The sequence below is a fragment of the Pinus tabuliformis genome, chromosome 4_2, assembly GCF_031772625.1.
Source record: "Pinus tabuliformis cultivar Carrire ecotype Pingquan chromosome 4_2, CPIR1, whole genome shotgun sequence".
Lineage (NCBI taxonomy): Eukaryota > Viridiplantae > Streptophyta > Pinopsida > Pinales > Pinaceae > Pinus > Pinus tabuliformis.
Window position 1 is genome coordinate 1,081,473,843 of NC_142304.1, and position 10,531 is coordinate 1,081,484,373.

The 10,531-nt window shown below is 41.4% G+C and overlaps 1 long non-coding RNA gene across 1 annotated transcript in view; it reads left to right on the plus strand.

The window, feature by feature from the left end:
- Positions 1-10,120, plus strand: part of LOC149173396 (uncharacterized) — a 124,853-nt gene extending 114,733 nt beyond the window's left edge. Inside the window, exon 2 of the long non-coding RNA XR_016259679.1 lies at positions 10,042-10,120. This is a non-coding gene — a long non-coding RNA (uncharacterized LOC149173396). The remainder of the gene's footprint in view (positions 1-10,041) is intronic.
- The last annotated feature ends 411 nt before the right edge of the window (positions 10,121-10,531 follow it).

Here is a 10,531-nt window from a genome sequence, read left to right on the forward strand (position 1 = left end):
ACAATGATCAATGGCTTACCTTTTACCATGATGCGGTAAAGGTTCACATCTGCTTCACTCTTGGTGGAGCCCAACCCGTGAAATAGTTGTCGATCTCGGTGTACCAAGCACGAGGTGCTTGCTTTAGCCCATACAAAGCCCTCTTGAGTCAGCACACATGCGACTCATGATCGAAGGTCTCAAAACCTTCCTGCTACTCAATGTACACCTCTTCCTCAATCTTCCCATTGAGGAACACAATCTTCACATCCATCTGATGAATCTTCCAACCCATCTGAGCTGATAGTGCCAACATCGATCTGATAGATGAGTACCTTGCTATAGGATAAAAAGTATCATCGTAGTCGATCCCCTCGACTTGTGAGAAACCACAGGAAACAAACCTTGCCTTATGTTTCTCAACACTACCATCAGCTACTTGCTTTACCTTGTAAATCCATTGGGAACTTACCACTGACTTGTCCTCCGGTCTTGGGATAACATCCCAAACACAGTTCTGAATGATGGATTCATACTCCTCCACCATAGCATCAACCTAGACTAGTTACCGCACTACTTCCTCAAAAGAAGAAGGTTCAGTCTCTACACACTCCCCAACCAGGGCCATGTAACCAATGTACCGCTCAGGTGACCTCCTTTGTCTGAACTGAGAAGATGGCTGTCCCACATTCTCTCTCGCATCCAGCATCAATCTGTCAGCTTCCCTTGAGCGTTTCTGCCCATCTCTGGAAGACTCTGCATGAGTGGATGTCTCCACTCCCAAATCCTCTGCATGCAGCTGCTCCGCATCAGTCTGAGGCTCCTCCTCCTTAGGAACTAAAAGTTCCTCCTCTGCATGCAACTTGAGCTCCCTCTCAAGTGATACTCGCATGGCTTTCTGCTCGTCAAACTTCAGATATCTATGTACCACTGTCCTCTGACTAGTAGGCAAGAACACCCAATAGTTGTGGGGTGTATCAGTGTACCCCACAAGTATCCCCAACTTAGCTGTTGGATCTAGCTTCTTCCGGGCATCTTTGGTCACATGGAAATAAACTGATGATCCAAATATCCTGAAGTGACTCACATCTGGTCTCTTCCCAGAAAAGGCCTCCACTGGTGTCTTCATTCCCAATATATGATGCAGACTTCTATTCTGCAAGTATACTGCGATATTGCATGCCTCAGCCCACAAATGAAGTGGTAGGCCTTGGTCATGCAACATCGCCTGAGCTGCTCCCACAATCGATCTGTTCTTCCTTTCAGCCACCTCATTTTGCTGTGGGTTATGAGGTGTCGTCAACTCCTGTTTAATTCCTTCTGCTGCACAGAAGTCCTTAAACTGTTAGGAGACATACTCTCCACCATTGTCACTGTGCAAGGCCCTTATTTTCTTTCTAGATTCTTTCTCTGCCAAGGCTTTCAACTCATAAAACCTTGAGAAGGTTTGATCGTTCTTCTGCATAAAGTAGATCCAACATCTACGAGAAAAATCATCAATAAAAATAACATAGTACCTTTGTTTAGCGGTGGAGGTTGTAGAGAATGGTCCACACACATCTGTATGAACTCACTCCAGGATTGCTCCAGCTCTACTGTCTCGATCCTAAAAGGAAGATTTCGCATACTTACCCAAGGTACAACCTTTTCATGTATCCATTTGCTCTAGTTTTCCCTTGGGAAGTCCGGTAGAAATCTACTGCATGATCTTCAAGGCCCCATGGTGCAAGTGGCCCAATCTTCTATGCCATAGCTCGCCAACATCTTGGCTCTGCACCAACTCTGCTTTGGAACTCAATGTAGCACAGTCGTCTACCTCCAGCTTGTAGAGATTATTTACTCGAATCCAAATCCTCTTGGTCTGTCCAGTGCCGATATGCCTCAGGAATGCCTTTCCTTTACTAAAGACTACATCATAGCCTTTATCTTCTAGCATAGCGATGGACACAAGATTCTTCTTTAGACCCGACACATATTTTACATCAGTTAGGGTGAGGGGAGCTCCATGCTTCCTCTGAAACACAACCATACCTTCACCTAAAACACGGTACTTTCCATCATTGCCCATCTCGATCCGCGTCTGGAGATCCTTCTCCTCCAAGGTATTGAAAAGATTCTTGTCGCCGGTCATGTGGAATGAAGCTCCACTGTCCAGGTACCAAACACATCCCACCATCGATGAAACCATGCATGCGATGAGGGTGAAATCCAATTCGAACTGTGAGGCCAATGCCTCACCATCTGATCCCTTCGAGGATCCCTTCTTGGATTTCTTCTGTGGACAATTCGTAGCATAATGGCCCACCTCATGACAATGAAAGCATCGCACTTTCGATTTGTCAATCTTCTTCCCACCATGGGAAGAACTCAACTTGGAATGGATGCCTTCCCTTTCCCCCTCTTAGCCTTACTGGCTAATGCAAGATTTTCTTCATCATCTTGCTTTGATGAAGATCCATCTCTGGTGCTTCTTCTTATCTCCTCCTACATCAGATCCGACCAAAGTCGTTCCCAATCTGGCAGTTTCTCTCTTCCATTTACCGAGTCTTGGTAGCTATGCCAGCTCTTAGGAAGACTGAGGAGTGCAAGACTCACCATGTCATCATCGGCTGTCATGATCCCTACACTTCCAAGCTCATCCCTACAGGTGGTGAGATTGTTCAGATATGTGTCGCCCTTTTCACACTTGATTTTTCGAGCTTGTCTTTCAACGCCAGCTTCCTCTAATCGCTACTGTTCCAATATAGTTCCTTCAATGTTTTCCACATTGAAAACAGTGTCTCCTTCCCATGGATACTCGAGATAATGTGGTCTCAAACTCCCTCCAGAAGAATCCTCCTCACTCTAGCCACACATTTCTTCCATTCTGCCAATTCGGTAGCATTAGCTGCTGCTGGCTTGTGGACTTCTTGATCAGTGAATTCCTTCAAACCATTGTCCTCTAATACTGCTTCCATGCGATCCTTCTAGGCTATATAATTCGAGCTGCCATCAAGGGCATACTCGAGTCTTAAACCGTTGAACACCATTGGTGAAATTTGAGATGTGATAAGAATTCGAATTCTATAATCAGGAACTTCAAACTTCAAACTTCTCCCTTCTTTGTATATTGTTCTCTGCTTTGATCACCTTTGCTCTGATACCATGTAGAAATTTCACCTGTAGATTAAACTGATAATGCAATGTTCTAAAGCAATATACTTAATCTACTTCTACAATCAAACTTGCGGAAGCTTAATTGATTTTGAGAAAGATCAAATAGAACACATATAATAGAGAATGAGAAATCAATCACACATGAACGCATAATAATACTCTGGGGAAAGCCTCACCTAAAAACCTCGATCTCTGTAATATCATACAAGTGGAAATATCTCCGGATTACACAAAGCTTTAGCTCACAAGCTATCCAGCTCTCAGTACAATCCCTCAATGCTACTCATAGACTGAATAGACACAACATATGCCTTCCCTCAGTCCTCCAAGCCTCCTATTTCCTTGCGCAATTTCTCCTGGGTCCTCTGGCTGCCACCTGTGTGAATTCACCTCTCACACAACTCACCAAACTCAGAAGTAACTGCGCAATCTCCAAGGAATGAATTCCTTCTGCATGCAAGAGATATCCTCAATGGAATATTCCTGCAACTGATAGTACACTATCCCATCATCTGATCTCAACTGGGTCTCTGACTGAACTGACATGCATGAGTTATTTATGAGAGAATATTCAGTTATCTGAAGTGTAGTAGTTACATGCATGCATGCATTAACTAACTGAACTCACAATCAGTTCCACAAACTGTTGGAACTAATCTAATCGGACTTAACTCAGTTAATCTGAGCTAACTAATTACAACTCAAAGTACAACTGATCCTGATCACTTTAATCAAGGGATAACTTCCTCAATCAAAGGGAAAACTGTTGCATGTCTTCACATAGGCTTCATGTTTGATTTTATCCAACTAATTAACTCAAGATGAATTAATTAATTATTTTACAAATAGCTGCTAAGATCAAATTCGAATTTTAATTCTCAATTTTAGTTCAGGGACAAACTAAAATTGGAATATATCCTGAAATGATATTTATAGCAGTGCTATTTTTAGCACTTCTATATTTAGCATTTCTTGTTGCTATTTTCAACACTCCCTCTCAAAAAGACAAGGGATTATTTGTCACCCCAATCCTGTCTCTGTGGAACTTGAACTTGCATTTTGACAATGCCTAAGTCAAAATATCTGCATCCCGCTCCTCGGTCGAAACATACAACAACAACATGGTCCTTTTGACCACACAGTCTCAAAGATGATGATATCGGATATCAATGTGCTTGGACCTGTCATGAAATACTGGATTCTTAGAGAGTTTGATACAACTATGATTATTGCAATAGATCACAGTTGGATCCATCCTCTAACCAAACAATCCAACTAGAATTTTCCGCATCCAAATGGCCTCACATGTAGCCTGACTGGCAGCCATGTATTTAGCCTCTGCTAAGCTAAGTGAAACTGATCTCTATTTCCTACTGTAACAAGAAACTGCAGCTGAACCAAGGTTGAAAATTCCTCCTAAAGTGCTCTTCCAGTCTGATGGAAGCCCTACCCAATCTACATCTCTGAAGCCCTGAAGCTTCACTCCCTCTTTCCATATGTACCAAAATCCATACTAAGATGTGCCTCTAAGGTATCTCAGCACATGCTTTGTTGCCTTCCAAAACAGCTTGGAAGGCTGAACCATAGCTTGACTCAGCTGGTTCACTACAAAGCACAAATCTGGTCATGTGTTCACTAGATACATTAATGAACCCACAAGCTTCCGATAAACAGTAACAACTACTACCTCACCTGAAGTAGCATCCTCCTTCCTTCAATTACCATCTAGAAGATTTTGCATGGGCTTGCACTTCTCCATGTGGAATCACCTGAATATCTCATTGGCATACTTGCCTTGAGACAAAAACACTTCCCCATCCTTCTACCACACTTCCATGCCTAGAAAGTAGTGCATAAGACCCATGTCTTTCATCTTGAACTCTCTTGCAAGGTCCTCCTTGCAAGACTTGATCAACTGATCATCACCTGTCAATATCAGATCATCAACATAAGGAACAATGATCAATGGCTTACCTTCTACCATGATGTGGTAAAGGTTCGCCTCTGCTTCACTCTTGGTGGAGCCCAACCTGGTGAAATAGCTGTTGATCCTGGTGTACCAAGCACGAGGTGCTTGCTTCAGCCCGTACAAATCCCTCTTGAGTTGGCACACATGTGACTCACGATTGAAGCTCTCAAAACCTTCCGGCTGCTCAATGTACACCTCTTCCTCAATCTTCCCATTGAGGAACGCAGTCTTCACATCCATCTCATGGATCTCCCAATCCATCTACGTTGATAGTGCCAACATCGATCTGATAGATGAGTACCTTGCTACAGGAGCAAAAGTCTCATCGTAGTCGATCCCTTCGACCTATGAGAAACCACGAGCAAAAAACCTTGCCTTATGTTTCTCAACACTGCCATCAGCTGCTTGCTTTACCTTGTAAATCCATCGGGAACTTACCACTGACTTGTCCTCCGGTCTTGGGATAACATCCCAAACACAGTTTCAAACGATGGAGCCATACTCCTCCACCATAACATCGACCCAGACTGGTTGCTACACTGCTTCCTCAAAAGAAGAAGGCTCAGTCTCTACACACTCCCCAACTAGAGCCATGTAACCAGTGTATCGCTCTGGTGACCTCCTTTGTCTGCACTGAGAAGATGGCTGTCCCAGATTCTCTCTCACATCCAGCATCAACCTGTCAGCTTCCCTTGAGCATTTCCACCCATCTCTGGAAGACTCTGCATGAGTGGATGTCTCCACTCCCATATCCTTTGCATGCGGTTGCTCCGCATCAGTCTGAGGCTCCTCCTCCTTAGGAACTAAAAGTTCCTCCTCTGCATGCAACTTGAGCTCCCTCTCAAGTGATACTCGCATGGCTTTCTGCTCATCGAACTTCAGATCTCTGCATACCACTGTCCTCTGACTGGTGGGCAAGAAAACCCAATAGTTGTGGGGTGTATCAGTGTACCCCACAAGTATGCCCAACTCAGCTGTTGGATCTAGCTTCTTCTGGGCATCTTTGTTCACATGGCAATAAACCGATGATCCAAAGATCTTGAAGTGACTCACATCTGGTCTCTTCCTGGAAAAGGCCTCCACTGGTGTCTTCATCCCCAATATATGATGTGGACTTCTATTCTGCAAGTATACTACTATATTGCATGCCTCAACCCACAAATGAAGTGGTAGGCCTTGGTCATGCAACATCGCCCAAGCTGCTCCCACAATCAATCTGTTCTTCCTTTCAGCCACCCCATTCTTCTGTGGGTTATGGGGTGCTGTCAACTCCCGTTTAATTCCTTCTGCTACACAGAAGTCCTTAAACTATTGGGAGACATACTCTCCACCATTGTTGTTGCACAAGGCCCTTATTTTCTTTCCAGATTCTTTCTCTACCAAGGCTTTGAACTCACAAAAACTTGATAAGGTTTGATCTTTCTTCTGCATAAAGTAGATCCAACATCTATGAGAAAAATCATCAATAAAAATAACATAGTATCTTTGTTTAGAGGTGGAGGCTGTAGAGAATGGTCTACACACATCTGTATGAACTCACTCCAGGATTGCTCCAGCTCTACTGTCTAGATCCTAAAAGGAAGATTTCCCATACTTACCCAAGGTACAACCTTTGCATGTATCCATTTGCTCTAGTTTTCCCTTGGGAAGTCCGGTATAAATTTGCTACATGATCTTCAAGGCCCCATGGTACAAGTGGCCCAATCTTCTATGCCATAGCTCGCCAACATCTTGGCTCTGAACCAAATTTGCTTTGGAACTCAATGCTGTACAGTCGTCTACCTCCAGCTTGTAGAGATTCTTTACTTGAATCCCAATCCTCTTGGTCTGTCCAATTCCGATATGCCTAAGATATTCCTTTCCTTTACTAAAGACTACATCATAGCCTGTGTCTTCCAGCATAGCAATGGACACAAGATTCTTCTTCAGACCCGGCACATACTTTACATTAGTCAGGGTGAGGGGAGTTCCTTGCTCCCTCTGAAACACAACCGTACCTTCACCTGAAACACGGTACTTTCCATCATCGCCCATCTCGATTCGCATCTGGAGATCCTTCTCCTCCAAGGTACTAAAAAGATTTTTGTCCCACGGTCATGTGGAATGATGCTCCACTATCCAAGTACCAAACACATCCCACCATCGATGAAACCATGCATGCGATGAGGGTGAAATCCAATTCGAACTATGAGGCCAGTGCCTCACCATCTGATCCCTTCGAGGATCCCTTCCTGGATTTCTTCTGTGGACAATTCGTAGCATAATGGCCCACCTCATGACAGTGAAAGCATCACACTTTCGATTTATCAATCTTCTTCCCACCATGGGAAGAACTCAACTTGGAATGGGATGCCTTCCCTTTCCCCTTCTTAGCCTTATTGGCTAATGCAAGATTTTCTTCATCATCTTGCTTTGATGAAGATCCATCTCTGGTGCTTCTTCTTATCTCCTCCTGCATCAGATTCGACCAAAGTCATTCCCAATTTGGCAGTTTCTCTCTTCCATTTACCGAGTCTTGGTAGCTATGCCGGCTTTTAAGAAGACCGAGGAGTGAAAGACTCACCATGTCATCATCGACTGTCATGATCCCTACTCTTCCAAGCTCATCCTTGCAGGTGGTGAGCTTGTTTAGATATGTAGAGATCGTGTCGCCCTTTTCACACTTGATTTTCCAAAGCTTTTCTTTCAGCGCCGACTTCCTCTAATCGCTACTATTTTGATATAGATCCTTCAATGTTTTCCACATTGAAAATGGTGTCTCCTTCCCATGGAGACTCGAGACAATGTGGTCTCGAACTCCCTCCAGAAGAATCCTCCTCGCTCTAGCCACACATTTCTTCCATTTCGCCAATTCTATAACATTAGCTACTGCTGGCTTGGGAACTTCTTGATCAATGAAGTCCTTCAAACCGTTGTCCTCTAATATTGCTTCCATGCGATCCTTTCAGGCTATATAATTCGAGCTACCATCAAGGGCATACTTGAGTCTTAAACCGTTGAATGCCATTGGTTAAATTTGAGATGTGATAAGAATTCGAATTCTATAATCAAGAACTTCAAACTTTGAACTTCTCCCTTCTTTGTATACTGTTTTTGCTTTGATCACCTTTGCTGCGATACCATGTAGAAATTTCACCTGTAGATTAATCTGATAATGCAATGTTCTAATGCAATATACTTAATCTACTTCTACAATCAAACTTGCGGAAGCTTAATCTATTTTGAGCAAGATCAAATAGAACACATATAACAGAGAATGAGAAATCAATCACACATGAACACAAAAGAATACTCTAGGGAAATCCTCAGCTAAAAACCCCGATCTCTGTAATATCACACAAGTGGAAATATCTCCGGATTACACAAAGTTTTAGCTCACAAGCTATCCAGCTCTTAGTACAATCTCTCAATGCTGTTCATAGACTGAATAGACACAACATATTCCTTCCCTCAGTCCTCCAAGCCTCCTATTTCCTTGCATAGTTTCTCCTGGGTCCTCTGGTTGCCACTTGTGTGAATTCACCTCTCACACAACTCACCAAACTCAGAAGTAACTGTGCAATCTCCAAGGAATGAATTCCTTTTGCATGCAAGAGATATCCTCAATGGAATATTCCTGCAACTAATAGTACACTATCCCATCATCTGATCTCAACTGGGTCTCTGACTGAACTAACATGCATGAGTTATTTATGAGAGAATATTCAGTTATCTGAAGTGCAGTAGTTACATGCATGCATGCATTAACTAAATGAACTCACAATCAGTTCCACAAACTATTGGAACTAATCTAACCGTACTTAACTCAGTTAATCTAAGCTAACTAATTACAACTCAAAGTACAACTCATCCTGATCACTTTAATGAAGGGATAACTTCCTCAATCAAAGGGAAAACTGTTGCATGTCTTCACATAGACTTCATGTTTGATTTTCTCCAACTAATTAACTCAAGATGAATTAATTAATTATTTTACAAACAGCTGCTAAGATCAAATTCGAATTTTAATTTTCAATTTTAGTTTAGGGACTAACTAAAATTGGAATGTATCCCGAAATGATATTTATAGCAGTGCTATTTTTAGCACTTCTATATTTAGCATTTCTTGTTGCTATTTTCAACAATTCCTACATAAAAATATGTCTTCATCCTTGAGTTTGGGTATGTATAACAACAATTTTCATTTTTCAGTGGACAACAATAATTTTTCAGCATTAATGGCATAAGGAATCCCTATTATTGTTACATAAGAACTAGTGATAGAAAATTATGTTTCCGCTACATAAGAACCAATACTAATAATTAAATTATCACCATCTCATGAGTTATGATTTATTGCTACTACTCCAGTTATAATTGTTGCCACTATTCTGATTTTAGATGCAAAAAATGATATCTTGAGATCCATGCATTAGATTCTCATGATGTTCTTAAGAAAAAGGAATGAAATAAAGAAGTATGCTTGCAAAAGTTAAATAAAAATCAGTTTGAAGCAAATGATTAAAAGAAGATTGTTGTTATTCCTACAACACTCTTGTTGCAAGTCACTTGTAGCAGCTTATTTTGCTGCAACTCCATCAATTTTACTACAATAACATCAAAGGAAAAGAATAAGAGGAAAAATAAGTGTCCCTATAGTTTGGTTAAGACAAGGGCACTAGGTTTCATGAGGACATGCAAAATTTCCAATTTGGGGAAGATGAAGGGCTTCAGAAATGGCATTGTTTTACACCATCCTTCCCCTACTTGTAACCTCTCTCTGCCTACTTAGACCTTGTATCAATTAATTATTATATGGTATCTAGAATTAATATGTTTTTGTTGCATTTATTAGTATTTTACATGAATTTACGATTAAACATTAGAAAAGAGATCATATTTGTATTTATCTTTGAGTTAATTTGCAAAGGCGATGTGCTAAACATGTTGTTGTGCAGGTCGTAATGTTGCCACAAGGTGTATCTTGGTTGCAATTGCTGCAACTCTCACTGTTCCAACTACCAATCATTGTTACTATTACTACAAGTCTAGTAACACTCCAATTATTGCAACTCAGACTCCACGTTACTGCAACTGCGCAACATTGTTCTATGTTGCAGCAATTCTAACAGTTTTCAGGAAGTCAACTTGCAATATGATTTTTGGGCAAATGAAGACGAATTTGAAAAATTTTAAACATAGGTTTTGTGCATAATGAGCTAAATTGAGTAAGTCATGAGTATATTTATAAAAATGCACATGTTTTGTGAGATATGATTGTTTTCTAATGACATAAAAACCTAGATTTAATGTTACAATTTTTTTCTAAACTTGCCCACTTCAACAGAAACGATTTGACCACGAGATCTGCATTCTTCTTTTGTCAATAATCCAACAAATCATAACTAAATGTGTCTTAAACAAGAAAAACTCCAAGGCATGTTGGTT